This window comes from Oreochromis niloticus, linkage group LG12, assembly GCF_001858045.2.
Source record: "Oreochromis niloticus isolate F11D_XX linkage group LG12, O_niloticus_UMD_NMBU, whole genome shotgun sequence".
NCBI lineage: Eukaryota > Metazoa > Chordata > Actinopteri > Cichliformes > Cichlidae > Oreochromis > Oreochromis niloticus.
The window spans coordinates 32,891,111-32,908,251 of record NC_031977.2 but is presented as its reverse complement, the minus strand read 5'-3'; the positions used below and the strand labels follow the sequence as shown (position 1 = coordinate 32,908,251).

General features: G+C 39.6%; 1 protein-coding gene across 2 annotated transcripts in view; it reads right to left on the bottom strand.

The window, feature by feature from the left end:
• LOC100691531 (spermatid perinuclear RNA-binding protein) overlaps positions 1-7,061 on the bottom strand; it is a 101,839-nt gene extending 94,778 nt beyond the window's left edge. The window contains exon 1 of one of the 2 annotated variants that reach the window (XM_025896991.1): positions 6,736-7,061. The gene's annotated coding sequence lies outside the window, so the exon portion shown is untranslated. The remainder of the gene's footprint in view (positions 1-6,735) is intronic. The other variant, XM_005451485.4, reaches the window with a different exon arrangement.
• Positions 7,062-17,141: the final 10,080 nt, after the last annotated feature.

Genomic DNA, 17,141 nt, shown 5'->3' with positions numbered 1-17,141 from the left:
TGCCTTTTAAGCAGTAAAACCTGAGCAGGAGAGGATCTGTTGCTATTCCATACCAACTTGCTTTCATTTGAGCCTCAAACTGTCATATAAAACATCAGCAGCATTACAAGTGAGTGTTAAGTCGTAATCAGCTGGTTCAATCTGGCACAGACATGCGACACAGTAACATCATTTAACATAGATTAGGCATGAGGGTTTTTTAACTTACCTCTACATCTGGTAAAAAGGCTTATTTTTGGCCTCTGAATCCTTTCTAATGACTCTGATTCACTTGTTATAAGAGCGGTCCAAGACTCAAAGCCTCCCCCACAGCTAAAAATTCACTCCACACAGTGCATGACTTCAGTCTCGGATTATTTTCTTGGGTGGGTGTGGGCAATTCTTAAGAACTCTGAATTTTTCTTATCTTAATTTGATATGCATTTGTGAAGATGTGATGACAATTGTACCAAGAATCAAGAGTCCTTGGTGATGACTCTAAAGGTTAATAATGTCCAAGTTGGCCAAAGCCCAAACTCAGGCAAAATAACCCACCCACAACTGTAAGCGTTCTTGGTAACATACAGATATTTTTGAAAAATCCAGACAAACCAAACCAAGTCAACCTCCTTAGTGGATGTAAAATAAGAAAAGGGTTCGGTGACAAAGCGAAAAAATACCATCACCACTAATGTAAAAATACAATTTCTCTCAGGTTTAAAGGCGTAGTTTTGGAAGATTCCTGTATGATTCTTTGCTGCTGTGTTGCCCGCTGCTCTGCTCTATGTGACCACAACTCTGTCTGTGGGTTTGTTTGATTACCTGTACCAGGTACACCTTAGGAACCTGAAGGTTTGTATCTATATCAGATATCATGATGCCATCATGTTGCCTAGCAACCACCTAGGAACAGGCTACAATTACCCATTTTTAGCATATAAATGTGGTGTGTTTTTATATTTTATTTTGTTTTACTTTTCTCAGTTTGATTAAGCGATGGTTTCCTGGTGTAGTGGTTAATACATTCACTTTACATCAAAAGATCCCTTCTTTCAGACCTGGAAGAGAACAAGCCTAAGGGTCTGTGACACTAGCTTGTGTCTCCTAGTGCCAGTCCCTACCTTGGATAAATGGAATATCAGCTCTTCTAGCCAACAAAATATGTCAACTGTCTACAATAATAACATGAATTCTACACGAACCTTGAGCCAACACCAGTTGGGCACAAAGCTAAACTGTACAAATTCCCTGAATGTGATTAAAATTCAGCTTAGAACTTCAACGTTTACATAGACTGATATAAATATAATGTGCAGTTTCATTCATTAAGCATTTTAATAGAATGAATCAATTTGTCTAACTTTCTGGGAAGGGTAGAAGTTGTGATGTCTGATATAAATACACACTGGATTTGTCTTGATTTCTCATTTTATCTTCACCTTGTTGTGTTCCCCAGGTTTCAGTTTCTCCTCTCTTGCAATGGTCCCTATTTCAACGTCAACCAGTATAAAAGCAGCACAATACATAAGATGCCATCTTCACATTCTGTTGATAGTTTTAGTTAACTTTGAATGTTTTACACTCTTTTTAAACAAAGGGCATTTTTAGTACTGCTATAATTTATTTATCATTCAGCCCTATACGAATCTAAACATTAGTATTAGTAACAGTATTTTTAGTATTAGTATTTAGTAGTTAGTATTTAGTAGTTAGTATTTTTCTGTAACTAACACAAAAAACATCAAGTAACCCATGAAATATGAACATACAAAAAAAGATAAGTGTTATTATCCAAAGGTTTGACCGGCTCAGCCTACTTGATATCCAATTGCGTGTATGCAGCCAATTAACTAAAATGAATTTCACACCTGAATGTCACAAAGCTTCAACTACTGCCATGGTAAATCCAAATCCTTATTCAATTCTTTTTTGTGTGAAATGTCTTTTGTCAAAAGCTTTGGTGCTGCTTGGCATTGTTTGCCAGAGTCTGAGAACTCTACTGAACCTCGCAGATTCAAAAGATACTCCCAATACTGTATCTGTTGTTTTGATGATGATCTTGTAGCATCCTGTCTAAAATTGGGCACGCACTAAACAACTGTCAGGCTAATTATACATGTGATTAAGACATGATCACTGGCAAATGGCCCAGGTCTCTTCCAGTTAGACTGAGCCAGTGTTTGGAGTCAGCAGATAGCCATGTAGTGAAAGAACTCGAGTCTCAATTTTTAAGAACTAGCGACTGGCATCATCTGCTTGTTCAGCACTTCAGCTGTAGTATATCAGTCATCTATGTCAATTTGGCAAAATCAATCTCTGGAGAAAACTGACCTTAAATGTTTATGTAGTTACAAGAATATTTTGCATGGACACCAGTAGGCTGGACGTGGATTGTTTTGGTATGTTTTACAAAGAAGTGAATATGCACATTTATAAAACACTTACAAAATTGAACCAGCTTTACTCTTAAACTGACACACACACACACACACACACACGTTCAGCTATCTTTGTGAGGACCCTCATTGACATAATGGTTTCCCTAAATGCCTTCAAAAATGTGAGGACCGGGTTGTGTGTCCTCAGAAGTGACTGCTGGTTCTCACAAGTATAGTAGAATGCAGATTTCGGTCCTCACAAAGATAGCTAGACAAGAACACACACACACACACACACACACACACACACACACACACACACACACACACACAGTATTGTTTTTTGATGGTTTTTCAGGTTGTGAATAGAACAAAAACTTCTAAATGGGGGAAAAAGTAATGGAGGGAAAAATACCTTGGCAGATGTAAAGAAAGAAACATTAGTAAACGCTCGGCAAGGTTAATGGCAAGGTTCGCCAAAAACGCCGGGCACGTCAACCATTTTTACACACCAACAATCACAGCTGCAGCTATTTATAGTACGAAGAATTAATCCTCCAATTAATAATTAAACAGTTATAAGATGCCTGGCACAATTTAACACACACAATGAATTATTTACAAGGCATGAATGGTACATTGTACATATTAATATTAATGTCTGAATAGGAAAAATTCTCATTTTACATGTGAACATGACAGATCAGATTTCCAAAAAATGAGGACATTTTCTCTAAGGAATGCCTGTGGTTTTAATGATTTTTTTAAATCAGTTTTAAATAAAATGTAAACAAACTAAAGTTCCCTAACTGAGACCTTTCAAAAACAATGGCTACATAAACTCTTTTCCGCATGTCAAATCTTTTCCTCATTAAACAAACATGGTCCAGGGTGTGTTCAAATGACCACAAGGCAATGGCAATGATTACACAGCCAGTGTAGTCTCTCCTTGTAACCTGAACATCCTCATTACAGCTGCAGAGGCTGCAGAGCTCTGAGCCTTTATTCTCAACAACCATGATGAAATTATTTGACTTATTATTATCAGTCCTTTGAGACGAGAAAGATCTTTGTTGCTTTTACTCTTATGGCAGCAGGAATATGGTGATTTATTTTATGTCCATGTATCTTCACATTGCCTACATATATTTTATTCAAACCTTAAAACTCACTATAGTACACTGGATGCTTGGGTTGGACAGGCCACTTTGTCATTTTATAGACCAAACCGCTGGTAGTAGTAGGAATGTTTTCCCAGGAAACTACAAAATAACCGTAACACTAACAACAACTAGAGTAATTTAACTTTATAACTTGAGAAGCGCTGCAAAATACTGCCACAAAATAAAACAGAATGTTTTTTGTTTTTGTTTTTTACCTTGGATGTTTTATTTTCGTTCAAGTCTTTGTAACCAGCTGCTTAAATCACTGCTTTTCCACCACGTAACCATATCAGTAATTTCCATCATATTGTTTACTTTTGGGCTGCAGAACGGTTTTTTGAATATTTTCCAAAGCACTGTGCTTTGGTGGAGTTTGCTGAAGGTACTAAATCTTTATCAAAGGCTGAGATTTGCCTCCAGCTCTGAGTCTTGCTGGGGCTTGTCTTGTTGTTGTGTGCACTTGGACATGTAAACACATGGCATTGCGATAGCAATGATATTGTGAAATATTCCACTTTTAAATCACTCCAAAAAATTATACATGGATGACGTGAAATGGCACACTGAAATGGTACAGTTCCAATTCAAAATTGCTGAAAATGCCCAGATGTGTTCTTGCTCCGCCCACTCTATTGAGGGTACATTAATCATGACTTGTGTCTGCTTGGTGTAGCCAAGTACCCCAGAATGCATTTCATCTGAAACTCAAAAGCGGCAATAGTGGAGGACAGCGGCTAAAACTGTAAGTAAAATTTAAAATATTGCTGTCTTTGATGAATTAAACAAACTTTTAAAATGTTTTTAGGCATGAATGCAGATGCGTAAACTTCAAATATCTGTTTGATTTATCATCAAGACATTGCCTGCTTGCAAAAGTGCTCCGATGTTTTTGTAGATGTCCATTTCTGCTGGTCTAACGTCCAGCTGCCCCACTAGCTGTCAGTTGACCACTCATTCAAGGCTCATTATACCTGGCGGAAACACCTGAGTCCTGGCGCATGAAAGTTAAACACCAGATATAATTCACTCATATTATTTCTAACTGTTGATGTTTGGTTTATTTCAGTGGTTTACTTGTTTCTGAGAAAATTGGTTTGTTCCCTAATGTAGAAATGTGCTGTACTTATTGTAACAGCTTATCCCAAATTAAAACGAACATTAAAAATATTTTAATCCAGGAGGAAAGTATGAGCTTTTTCTCTGGAAGCAGAAACATCTGGACCAGTATGTTTATGCTGTTCATGGAGACAGATGTCAAGTTATGAAACGATAAACCATAAATGACCAAATTATGTTTTTAATATTTACTCAACTCTAGTCTAAACGCCAGCTGTCTGTTGTAAGTTGTGGGAGTCTACTAGAATAAAAATGAAATCATTCTAGCATCTGAACAGTTTGTCTTTGTTCAAAAAACAGCATGAAACAGATCATATGAATCTATGGATAACTAATGATGATCATGAAGACTAAAAGCAGTGAGGTTGCTCTGAGTAGAAAAGTGCCATATAAGAACCAGTCCATTTCCCATTTCAGTAACGTGTGCATACATGTGCCATATAAATTACATTTTAAATCTAGAGGTGCTGACTACTATCATACTAGTCTTGTTTTAAGATCTAAAGAACAGTCGCCTCATTCACCCATTCACACTTTTTTCTTTGCTTTTTCTGAGTGAGTGCTTTCTATCTAACATTCACACACATTCACATTCCAATGGATGCATCAGAAAGCAACTTTGGGTTAGCATCCTACCCAAGGATATTTGGCACGCCAACTTGGAGTAGCCAGGGATCAAACCACCAACCATCCGATTAGTAGATGACCTGCTTCACCTCCTGAGCTACAGCCAACAACAAGTGTTTACTGCAATCTTTCTAAATTAAGCTATTTTCTAAATCTTTCTATATTATTTCACCTTGGTGGCTTTTTTATACTTATTGTTCTTCTTCAAAGAAATCTAGTAATTAAGCATATCATGGGCAATTTCCATCGTAAATATTAATCAGTGAAATTAAGGGGGAATGGGAGTAAAAACATAGCCGAGGTGGGGGAATAGGCTCCGCCCCCCCCCCCGCGACCCTAAAAAGGATACGCGGAAGAGAATAAATGATGGATGGATGGGAGTAAAAACATGGAGATGAGATGGGCTGAGCTGAGATGTCATGTCATGAAATACAATGCCATTCCACCTGTCCTCTGGAAGCTCAGACTCCTGCATGAACTGAAGTACTAGCAAAGTACACAAGTACAAACTTGCGTACTTCAGTATTGAGAAAGAGTCATGCACTGCGCAGCAATAGCTACAAAAACACAGCAACCACATAAACACAAGCTTGAGTAGCCCACAGACCTGGTCCACACATTTCTGACACTGCCCCCTGGTGACACTGCACAGCTACAACATGTACGTAACAGCCTGTTCTCTTGACAAGGCAGCACATTCTATGGAAAGCAAAGGTTTTGTCCTCTGATGTGGGTGGTAAAGAAAATGCGCACCTGAAAACTTCCTAGTTTGTCCTGTTGATGTGGGGTTTTTGTTTGTTTGTTTGTTACACTATATTCTAAGAGGGCCCAGTACCACCAAAGCCCCCCCCCCCGACACGCCTCTGAGAGTAGCATGAATATTAAGGCTGTTTGACCAAAAGATCCATATTTCAGCCTTTAGCGGATGGAGTGCCCGATATTTACAGCATTACTATGAGGCAGTGCAGCAGACAAAACATGCAGCATTAACAAGGCTGCAAAGTACTGATGCTGTTCAGTGGAAACCTGCAGGGTAATGTGTGATAAATCATGCAGGGTGCAGGTGCATCTGCGCTATGCGGGCCTACCTGTCCTCCTCAAATACTCCAACAAACAGGTGCTCTTTCTCCGCTGGTCAGAGCCACAAATGAACGCCAGCGAAAACTTCATTTGGCATTTACTAGCAGGTAGTACATGAACTACCTGCAGGAGAGGGTTTATACCCTGTAGAGGAGTGCTGACAGTTTGTTTGCTCTTAAAAGCCACATTCAGGACGGTTCGCGGGTCTCCACACGCGAGGAAAACTTCCCGTTAAACTGTCCGTCTCGTGAACGAGCAGTTGGTTCAAACACGTTCAAACAAAACACGGAGTCCTGAAGCTGAGCTAAAGCCGGTCTGAAGTTACACCAGGCACCCGCAGGGCAGCAGCCGACCGCTCATCCCAAAAACTGTCACAAAAAGCGGACACTTACCTCAAACCACTGTCCGCGGACGACCGGGAGGAGAACGGAAGAGAAGAAAGCTCAGCCGGTCAGCGAGTCCAAAGCCTCCGAAAACACTTTGCTGCTGTTGTTTCTGTCCTTTAACTGAATTCAAGTCCCGCTCCGGCGTCACTTTGTATCCGGACGGAAGCTCACAACGTGGAGTGAAGCCGGTGGCGGCGGAAGCAGCAGCAACAACAACAACGGCAGCAGCACCAACGGTCTCCGGCCAGCCTGCTGCCTGTCAGCGCTCAGCGCAGGGAGAGAGCGGAGACTGAAGCCGCGCATGCGCACGACAATCGCTACTGCAAAAACAGAGATCGTCTAATGAGCAGTTGCAGTCCAGTTTGTGGGGTTCGTGCCCTGGTCACTCTATCTTTAGAGTACAGTACAGCTGTACAACATTCAAGAATTCAAGCACCATTCTTACATTCTGTCCTTTTCTGCCTCTGGAAGCAGTCTTACATTCTCAGATAAATAGGACCAGGCAACATAAAAGCTGCAATCCCCCATTATCGTTTTTTTTTTATTTTTAAAAAAAAAGCAAAACAAAACAAAACAAGATTTTGACATAAAAATCTGGTTCTTGGAACCAATCTTTTTTTCCCCTATATAAAATTTTAACCTGCAGGGCTGACATATATGCTCTTGCATTCTGTATATTTCCCTGGAATTTAAACAATAAAGAGAAGAAAAACGTAGAGAGAAGGAAACGTGATTTTTCTTTTGGGCTGTCAACAGAACAAAAATGTCAGATGGAAAAAAAACAGCAATGGAGGGCAAAAGAAACAAGTATTTGCTCACATTTTAATACAAGAGTCTGTTTGGTTTTGGGACCAATCTTATATTTTCTAATAGAATCTTAAGTAATTTTTAACATGCAGATTTTAACCCGTAGAATTTCATAACCTTTAACCTCTAGAATGAAAAATCAGAATTGAAATAAAAGGGAGTAGCATTAAATCTGTTAAAAGTCTAAAAAGTGCACATTTAAAATTCGGTAGTTATATCTTTCCAAAATGTAAAAACATGAGAATGTGGGCTTGTTTCTTTTTTAAAATAATTACACTAATTCTTTAATTATCTTTGTCACACACTTAAAAGACAAAACGTCCCCTTTTTCAACGCCTATTCCACTTAATCCCAAGGGATAATCTGGCAGAATGAGATGCACACTAAATTCCTCCATGATTCTGTAGAAATTATAAGATGATTAAATATATTAAAATTATATAGGTTAAGATCCTATAGCATACAACCAACCAGGGTCCCTTCTGATAAAATCCTCAGGTACTGGTTCCTGTAGAATTTTCTTTTGTATCCTTTAAGGACCTTTTGAGTGGAAAAATGAAAGAATGGAACTGGATTAAAATTAAGTCAGAAATGTGCTTATTTTTTGCAAGTGGTTTTTCATCTATAATTCAGTTTTGAGTTTTTCTCAAGTTATGAACACACCGAAAACTGCATAAAAGCTAATGCAATTCTATCAGAGAGATACTGTAAGTCTGCACCCACATGTCTATCATATATTTGATATAACATATAAAATATTTTAAAATACCGTTTATTTTTCCCTAAAATCTAGCCTTTTATTGAGTTTCAATAGGTGCCTGGTGGTTAATCTAGACTCTTGGAAAAGAAAGGTATAACTTAAAATATTCTGAGATAATCTAAAGTTAATCAGATGAAACATTTCAATTTCTCACACACTTGGTCTCTATTAACTCTTAAATTTAGGAAAAACTGAATGTGTCCAATCAGCATGATGCTCAGGCAGTCTATATTTGTGTGCTTTGTTGTGTATGTCTAGGTTACAACAGCTAAAGCTTCTTTACAGTTTCACTCTCAGTCAGTAATACACAGAAAAATATCTGATTCCATGGATGATATTTTAGAAATTAGTACTAAATCTAAAAGCTGTTTTATTGCTCATTATTGATGGCTGTTAATGAATAGTGAATAATAAAGATTATTGATATTAGAAAATTCAGCGCTCTGGGAACACTGAATATTCCATCTGATTTATATTCCAGATTACAGTTTATTTATGCAGTTTTTTTTCTTTTCTTCATCCAACTCAATTTCATTTATAACACAGAAACAATGGTTGGTAGATGCATTATGCTTATTTAACCTTTGTGCTTCTACAAAGTTATTTACAGTGTGTTTCTCATTCACCCGTTCACACAGCTGCTACGGAAGATGCTGGTGTGCCATCTGCAGCACCTTAGCATAGTTCATAGATCAGTTATGCTTCGGGTTCACAGGTATTTAGATTGAGTCAGATACTGTATCTATGTGCTGCAACTTCTGTCCATTTGCAACAAACCATGCACGCATTTTCATGATTTTCACTCGGCTATACAGGTTTAATTTGAGCCTAACAGAGCTTCTACTGTTGGGCTTAAATGTGCTATACACTATATAGGAAAGTAAACTGTGCTTGGAAATCTGTACTTTTCTGCATTTTAGATGCAGTGTTGGTAAGATTTTCTGTGAGATGTGCAGCTTACTCAGGGTAAGGTGTAAAGGCTGAGGGGGAGGTAAGTTCCCTGCAGATTAGATAACACAAGCCAAGGACTTTCAGGGACTCTCTGGGCACAGCTGTACTAAAAATAGAGCTCAAAATTACAACTTTAATGTAGCTACATCAGGAGGCTAGCCTCTGCTGGGTGAAGATTAATGGATGATCGTCCACAGCTATTCTTACTGTGCATGCAAGCCCTCCCATTCAACTGTTTAAATGTTCCATCTGCAGCCTCTAATTTGAAAACTGTCGTGACATTGCACACCGTGCTTTGGTGCGCAGTCAATAGCAGGCTGCTGCAAAACAACCACTCAGACCTCTGCGGCGGTCGGCGTGCACCTCTAGTCTGGCTGGTTGTAACGTGATATTCTCAGAGCTAATTTGACTTCAGCCCACAACAAAGTCACTCAGTGCACTTACCAGTTAGTGTGAATCACTTTGCTGCTGAATTATCCACAGAAAATGTGACACAGCTGTACAGTTCATATGCCCACCAACTGACAACCAGCTTTCAAAATTTAAAAACACATCCAATTACTACAGAATTAGTAGCATTAAATAAATCATTCAATCAGTTGAGCCTCTTATTTTCTGGAGCCTTGACTTCTATAATTCCCTCCATTCTACCATAAAGGAAAAGACAGTCTCTTTACTCAGACTCCCTCTGAAGGGAATAACTTGGCTGTTGGTGGGAAGTGGGTGAGGTGGCATCATCGCCTCACCCAGTTCCTAACTTTTTGTTCATTTCAGAGTGAATTTTAAGATTTTACTGTAATCTTTCAAAACCCATCTGGGTCTGGCCTCAGGCTGCATTGCAGAATTCATATCCTAGCTTTACCTCTTCTCTTCTCTGGGGCCCTTCTTGCTGTGTCATGGCTGAGAACTAAGATCACATCCACATAAAACCATCAGAACCCTGTTTTTGTTTGTTAGGTCTAGGTGAGTGTCTGGGCAATAGGCTTGCACGCACTGCATGTATGCAAGTAAAGGCTTGGTTGTACATAGAAAATAATACTGGTGATGAACAAGAACAGCAAAAAGAGATTAGCAGAGCAGAAACCATCAGCACTGCCAGTCAAATATGGCATGAGAGCAATTCTGGAACCAGCATTGCCAAACAAAGTCATGGCGATGTGAAGACACCCGCACATGAAGGTTGAAATCACAAAAGGAATGTGAGCCTATCTGGAATGTGTTTTCACTTGATTTTTAAGTCATGCTGAGAGGTAAATATGAGTGCCTGCATCATTATTCCCCACAGTCCTTCTGCTGGTCTGGACTAAAACACAAATTCTCACTTTTCAGATTTAAACTGGGTTTCTACTGAGGGGTTATAAAACACATCAGCCTCATGGACGCTGGGTGTATTTGTAGTTTTAAAGTGAAGACAGTGTGAGTGTACCTTAGATCTAAAGGTGACTGCGGTTTTGGCATCAGGACCATCTACTTGTAAAACAACCTGAAGAAGCTTGCACACGCACGTTTTAATCTTCTATTGCTTTTATTCCTTCATTTAATTTATTTATGTTAACATTCACCTATTTGCCCTTTTTTGCACTTTACTTTAACCTAACCTTGATTTTATTTGACTTAACTATCTGGCCTTCTGTTTAAACTGATCTTCTAAATACACCTCTGCTTGTGTGTTGAAGTATTTTTAAATCTCTTTGAAACATATGTTATTGTGCTGCAGCACAGATGGCGATAAACTCAACTTTGCTGTCATTCTTCTATATAGAGAGTATACTGTAGGCTACAAGTAAATGAGAGATGGACTAAGGTGCATACACAATACAGCAAACACCACAGAAACAACAGTAATTAGTACAACCAGACAGACAACAGCACTCACAACTGTGCCAATAAAATATTGAAGTCACCAGAAGGCTGTAAATTGCATACCGGTAGGAAGTGTTATTACATCATATCCTTTAAAAAAAACAAGAAAGGTTTCTGGGTTTGAACCTGTTTGTCAGGTGCACCTCTGCATGTTCTCCTTTACCCTTTTTCCACTTTTCACTAGTGCCAGGGAGAAGGAGCGATCAGCCATGTTAGTTTTCCCCACAGAAATGACCACAGCTTCTAATAGTAATACTTCATAATAACTAGTTCTTAAACCAGTGGAAATGTGGACTGGATCTCAAAAAGGCACCAAGGCAGAGCTGAACCTTCCTCAGAGAGTCCAAACATGGGCCTTTCAGGTTAACTGTTGATTCTAAATTGGCCTTAAGTGTGGATGTGAGTGTGTGGTTGTCTGGGTCGCTGTTTTTGCACTGTGATGGACTTTCCTTTCCTGGGTGTATGCTGCCTTTCAACCAATGACACCAGGACATCTGCAGATGAATACACTAATTATACTATTACTACTACAAAAATAAATAAATAAAAAATAATAAATTGATGTGCACTGGCAAAGGAGGTGCTTTCCCACTTCACCTAAACGAGGAGAGTCTGGATTTTGTGCAAGATGATCTTTGCTTGTTTCCCCTCGCTGACCTCAGAGAACCTGTGCACTGTTACAAATGGCTGCACGTACCATGAAATGACAGTCTTTGTCCTGTAACTGATGAAATTCAAGAACGCTTCTTTTTTCCTGCTGCATCCTGTTATGTGGGGCTCATTTAAATACAAGAGAGGGACAGTGGGATTTGTGTGAAGATTCACAGCAAAGGTGTGAAGACTGTTAAAGTTTCATTTTCAAGCAATGCAACTATTACATGTCTCTGTAAATTAAAGAGGAAAAAGGGAAACCACATGTTCTGTGAGCATGTCGGCATTCAAGCGTACACTCCAGGTTCTCTGCTTGTTTCAAAAAAAAAATAAATCTCAAGTCTCCTTTCACCTCAAAAGACCTGATTTTTTGTTGTTGTTGTTGTTTATGTGGAAGAATCTTTATGACAAGGCTTGCTAGTCATGTCATTGTTGAGGGGGTGTGGCCAACGGGGCACATGGAGGATGTGTTCCAGTTACCATATTAGCATGCCAAAAGAAGATTTAGTTTGACCCAGATACGGAGCATGTTAAAAGCAGTATGTCAAAAATTCCAGGTTGTTTCACAACATCTGGGCAGATTTTGCAGCACTTCCAACCACTCTGACCAACAAAGACCTGTGCCAGCTACATGTCAAACTTAAACCCCTTATTTCCCTCAGTTTAGATCAAATTTACATGTGACTTAATTTAAATAAAATAACAAATAACACAAGTTAGTGTTATTAGAATGAAGCTGTGAGGAACATTAACAGAGAAGTGAGTCATGTCTGAATGATGTCACTTTAACCACTGGATAAAACCAGCGATGATCACATGTCTGAAAAAAGTTTTACCCGTGGTTTTCAAACTTTTTTTGCACCAAAGGACTAAAATTTCAAGGTACACCACAATAATCATCTGCACAAAACAGCTCGTCTGAGTTGGCACGAGTTCTTCTTTTGATTGCACTGTCAGATAAGGGCTGCTGCTTTCTGCAATCTGGACATGGCATTCACAACTCCACCAGTATATAACTTGTACTTTGCTTTCCTTGTCTTATCTATTCTATTCTATTCTATTCTATTCTATTCTATTCTATTCTAACAGCCTTGCTTTCTCTCAGAAGGGATGTTTAGTTTGCAGTGACACACTCAAACTGAGGTCTGCTGATGATTTCAGTGCAGTTGAAGCGACAGGCCGGTATATTTCATGATACCCCCCCCCACACACACACATTTTTATGTGTTTTGCTCCATAAAAGAAAGTGATCTCTTTCCCTATTACTAACCTCTTCATTGTCAAAGACCTAAGAGATAATGTAGAGCATGTCCATGCAAGCACTTAAACTGTATATATCTACATAGATCTCTCTCTATAGATATGCATCCATCCATCCATTCAATGCAAGCAATACTTCCCCAGAGACATCTAAAAATAGACATCAATTAAAGCCCAACAAAGTAAAAGTGTATTCTCTCCTTACATTTCTAACAGTCTTCTGTCCTCTAAAGGATCTCATGTTGCCTATTTCCATCCATCATGTAAATCACTGTCGTCTTGAAGCTGCAGCTGATTATTGTTTCTGGATTTAGCTCGACTTTGAGCCACCGATGATTCATGGGTGTGTCTTTGCTCTACTTACAAAGCTTCAGCTTGTCAAGCTCTGAAACGTATGGTTTTTCTGGTTGTTTGCATATTGTGGATAACCCTCTGGTCTTCGATGGGAGGCTGACAGGAGACCAGCATGTTAGATAAGCTACTCCTGGCTCTGCTTTGACTGCCCTGAGATCAGCCACGATCTGTGCGTCAGATACGTGCAAACAGAAGTAGTGGTAGCAAGTGAATACATAATTACTCTGATTTCTCATCTTCACAAATGAATTTTCTGTTGTTAATCACATTTGCCAACATGTCTGATGGAGATGAGTTTGTAGTCTGAACAAATTTTTAATAACTCCTTTAACACTTTAGTGATGAAATCCTTCACAGTGATTATTCTGATCACCAGGAGGGAACCGTCAGTTTCCACCATGTGTGTTTGGCAAGTGAAACAGCTGCAGGTACCAGCTGCACTTTCACATCAGCATGTATGACAAATCACTTAATTGTACAGATGTGCTAACCAGCTGGTTTTATAATGCACCTCCTTATTTTTTAAAATTACTGGATTATTGACAGTTAATTCTGTCATACTGTTCTGGTTTCTAATTTGGCTGTGATATTTTTTGCTACATGAATACAGATTAATTCAATATACTTTGTTTTCTTTCCTCTAAATCTGCTGCAGTAATATCAAATCATTGAATGCTGTTTTAATCTGGTTCACTTTTTCCACTTGTTCTTGGAGGAAGGTTTATTTCTTCTCAAAGTTTTATCAAGCCCTCATATTGTTTCAGATTCCTTAAAAATGTGACAACTCATGTCCGTGAATCCACATACCTGTAATTATATGGAGTTACAGACAGGAAACACAAAGCCACTGAACTGGAACGAGGGGTGCACCAGTAAGTCATCTCAAGCCAAATCTTAAAACGAGGTGCTGTGAAGGCAACTTTTGTTTTAAAGCCTCTCAGTAAACTTAACATGTCAGGACCTTGATCCGATTCCCATTTTCTAGTGTGGCTCTTTGTGAATTTTACACTACAGGGGTCAGTGGTCCATCACAGGGAAAACACTGAGAGACAAACAACCACACTCTCTCACATCCAAACCTACGGCGAGCTGCCCTGCCCATATACTCAGACATGTCTCCCTGTTGTTGCCAATGATGTCCTGACACACTTAAAGATGAAATACTTATTATTATTTTTTTGCTGAGAGGCGATTTTGGTTCCTAGAGCCTCCAGCAGAGTGGAGCATCTCACTTTTTTGACTAATCTCAGGTGTAAAGGCAGAAAAAGCTCTCTGGCAGCAGAAGCCCAGGCAATTCAGGTAACACAAAGTAATCCTGCTGGTGAGTCACCACCACCGTGCAGATGAATAAGCTAAGAAGTGCAGCGTGCTAATATACATCACATATTATCCAAATGAGCATTTGATTTTGATGACTTTATGCCACGTCATGTTGAAAATTACAATAATTGCAGCAATTTCCATGCTTAGCTGGCTGTTCTTGTTAATTAATAATCACACTCAGGTTCAGTTGAAAGTTGGTTGCTGATGAAGATGACATGTGACAGCTGATCATTTAGGCTCCTGTGGTTTAACCCGATGTGTGCGCACCATTGTTGTGTTTGGCATCTCTCACGCTGCAGCAAGGACACACACTCGCGCTATTTTTTCTGCTCTCATTCTCCTACGATATTTCTTTTTTTCTCTCTCACATTTAAAGTCAGCTGTCTCTTTCACACAAACACACACACAATCTCACATTTACACACGCACAAAGCTGACTCCCTCCATCTGGTATGCGTTTAACGCCACAGACGTCAGGTCCCCCACGTCTATCTATAACGGTGTGCATCAGCAGCCGTCTCAGCCCTTCAAGTGGAGAGAAGGACGAGGCTTATCTGTCATGTTGCACCGCTCTCAAGTAACACTGTTTAGATGGAGAGACACACTGGCTGTTGTACTGCTGCATCAGCAAAGTGCCGGGTTACAGGGGTGAGCGTGTGTGTGTGTGCGTGTGTGTGTGTGTGTGTGTGTGTGTGGCAGCCCTGTCTGCGTCACTTAGCAGCAGGTGGACTGTGGAGTGAGAGAGCCTCCCTCACTGCTGCAACCCTACAGCCTGTTTTCATATAAACACGCACAAGTTTGGATTGTTCCACTCTTGGCATCGCTGTTCTGGTTTCACACTTATTACAATCCTGTGGATTTATGTAAGCTGAAAACTTTTGAGCCACTAGCGCTGATATTTAGACTTTCATTCCTGCTACATTATGCACAGTCTTTGACTACTTTTTAGGCCATGTTCAGCTTCACCACAGCAGTGCAAATAAAAAAAGAAGTCCACTCTTTCTTTGATTTCAGTGAAAAGAGAATTCGATATGGAAGAGATCCCTGACTACATAAGAAGTTCAGTTCAGTTTGGTTTTATTTATATGGTGCAAATTCTCAACAACAGCTATTTCAAGGTGATTTGTATTGTAAAGATCCTGCAATATTATAGAGAGGATGTTGACAGATGATCCCTTTTGAGCAGCTCTTGGCAATAGTGGGGAGGAAGAAATACGAGGTGGGAAAAAAGACAGAAAAAAGAAGCATAGACAGATGAAAAACAACAAACAATCAGGCACCATATGATCTTAAAGGCCTCATAGTACTGCATAATTCTAATAGAGCACTTCACTCTCAGACTGCTGGATTACTTGTGGTTCCCAGGATATTTAAAAGTAGAATGGGAGGCAGAGCCTTCAGCTTTCAGGCCCCTCTTCTGTGAAACCAGCTCCAAGTATGTATTCGGAAACACACACGCTCTCAGTTTTTAAGATTAGGCTGAAATCTTTGCTTTTTGACAATGCATATAGGGCTGGATCAGCCGACCCTGAATCCTCCCTTAGTTAAATTGCAGCAGACTTAGGCTGCTGGGGGACTCCCATGATTCACTGTGTGTTTCTCCTTCTCTCACCCCTTTTTCACTTACTATGTGTTTATACACCAATCTGCATTTAATCACTAGTTTTTTATTAATCTCTGCCTTCACTAAAAGCTTTGTCAAAAAGAACAGAGTGTCTGCCTCCTCCACCCAAACTGGGAGCTCCCAGGAAGCTTATGGCTGAAGGCTTTGCCATTTTACTTTTAGAGACTCAAGGAACCACAAGTATGCCTGCAGTCAGTCCAAAAGCGAAGTGCTCGGTCGGCGTGATACAATACTAATAGGGCTTTAAAATAAGACAGGTCCTGATCATCGGATGTTGTATGTAAGCAGAATAATTCAACAGGGAGCCAGTTAAGGGAAACTAACATGCATATAATCTCTCTTTCTAGTCCCTGTTAGTACTTATGGTAATAAGGAATTACAACAGTCCAGCCTACAAATAACAAATGCATTACTTTTTTTGTAGCATCACTCTGAGACAGGACAGCATTGCACAGATTAAATAAGGCAGTCCTACAGATTTGTTCAGTGCAAGCTAAAGGACACATTCACAGAGGTGCATTCTGGAGGAGAGCAGCAACTAATGCACACAGTGAACCTGCATGCTCAGAGAAATTAAATAGATTAAGCTTTGTAAACTTCATATTGTTGAAAATATGTTTGTGTTTGTTTTGTGTTTTGAGTTTCTGCATTGTAGTTGTTCCCAGTTAAATTACTCAGCTGCAGTAACTCTCTGGAGACAAACACGTGGACGAGAAATCCACTGCCAGATGGACATTTTCTGGATGCACACATCACTCAGCCATCACAAATGCTGAGCTTAGCTTTTGTTTGACAAGCGAGTTGATGTTCAGAAAGCCC